Source organism: Micromys minutus (assembly GCF_963924665.1).
Source record: "Micromys minutus genome assembly, chromosome: 30".
Classification (NCBI taxonomy): domain Eukaryota; kingdom Metazoa; phylum Chordata; class Mammalia; order Rodentia; family Muridae; genus Micromys; species Micromys minutus.
This window is the reverse complement of record NC_137965.1, coordinates 27,214,163-27,216,222: the sequence shown is the minus strand read 5'-3', so window position 1 is coordinate 27,216,222 and position 2,060 is coordinate 27,214,163.

Here is a 2,060-nt window from a genome sequence, read left to right as displayed (position 1 = left end):
ACTGTTGGTGGGGTTGCAAACTAATACAACCACTCTGGAAATCAATCTGGCGATACCTCAGAAAATTGGACATAATACTACCTGAAGACCCAGCTATTCCACTTCTGGGCATATACCCCAGAGACACCTTAGTACACAACAAAGATATATGCACCACAATGTTCATAGCAGCTCTATTTATAATAGCCAGAAACTGGAAAGAACCCAGATGTCCTTCAGAAGATGAATGGATACAAAAATTGTGGTACATTTACACAATGGAATACTACTCAGCCACCAGAAACAATGACTTGACCAAATTCTTAAGAAAATGGCTGCATCTAGAGAATATCATTCTGAGTGAGATAACCCAGTCACAAAAGAACAGACATAATATGCAGTCACTGATAATGGGATGCTAACCCCAGAGGCTTGCACTGCCCCAGAAACAACTCACAGACTGTATGAAGTCCAAGAAATAAAGAAAACAAAACAAAAAATATCTCTATACAACAAGAAAACTTTGACTATTTCCATGCTACATTTTGTTTTACATGTACTTTATGCTTATTGTAACTATTAAGTTTTCAATGCATACTATCAAACCTTTAAAAAAATCAAGTACTGACTAAAAAACATATTCATACAGTTTTATGTAAAAATTATTCTAAAATCTGGAAAAAAGTACTGACAAAAATGTATTGTATAAGTTTATGCAAACAATGCTTAAAATCTGTACATTTACCTTTGTTTTGTAAAATAAAGTTGTTAAAAATATTTTAAAATCAAAAAAAAAAGGAAAAGTAAAGTTTAGTTGTAAAATTTTAATGGCTTCAATATCAATTTGCTCAGTAGTTAAAAAGCATCTTATAATCTATGTTCTCTTAGATAATTTCATTATACTTTTTATAAGATCATATTATTTATCTTCTGGTGAGAACATGTTTTCCAACATTCACACTCTTCCATCCCTAAATTAAAATTATTTTAAGTGAACATATATTATATATACACAATGAATTCCACAGCAGCTAAATTGTATTCTTATTTTGCTTGTGTTCACACAGGCAAATGGTAAAACTTCGGGTTATTTATATTTCAGTGACTCTGTTGTAGGGGGAGGAGCTGATATTAAAAATTGAATTCCCTAATTAGTTCTTGATTGTGTCACAAAAGATGGGGGAAGGCAATTTCTGAGCAAAGGGTAAAAGGTGGGATTTCTGAGTCCCAGAAGGTAGGGAAGGACACAGAGAAAGAGGAGGTCACTTTGGCCAGGTTTTGGCTTCACACACAAAAAAGGAGGGAGAAAATCAGTTTCGCAGTGAGTGGCACAAAGTCATGTGGGCTTCAGCACTGGAAAATCTTAAACAAAGAAACACAGGGACAGGCTCAGCTCACAGGCTCTGAGATTCCTACATATATAGACAAGATGGCTACTTCCTACAAGCAGGCAATCATGAAAGAATTCTATGGTTTGGTTTAATTCTTTTTAAAAATAAAAGAGAATACGTATTTTGCCCTAGCCATGTGGGGAATTCTTCTTGTAGTTCACAAATAACACAAAGAGTATAGGCTCAGAGGTGCTGGGAGTCCCCTACTCTATGAGACAAGCTCCTCAAAAGACAAAAAAAAAAAAAAAAAAAAAAAAAAAAAAAAAAAAAGGCTTCTGTATCCTCCTACAAAAGATACAAACTAGATACAAACTGTGGAAAAATAGCACTTTAGAAAATATTTTAAAATAATATTACAAGATAACTCATATTCTTTAAATGTGGGCTCCACAAAAGTTTTGGGTTTTATTTTCTGACTTGACATTAAAGTAAGGACTAAGAATAAGATTATACAGTAAACAAAAGATAATACTTTAGAAAATTTTTGAAAAAGTTCTGCAAGATTTCTCATATTCTTCAAATGTGGGATCCATGAGAATTTTGGGTTAAATTTCCTGACATGACAGTTTAGAAGTCTAAAATTAGACTCATATAATATTTGCTCAGTTTACCTCATCAAAATAGATGTGATTTAAACTTTTATAGTTATATTATCATTTTTCTGAGTAAAAAGTCAAGTTAAAAGTGTTT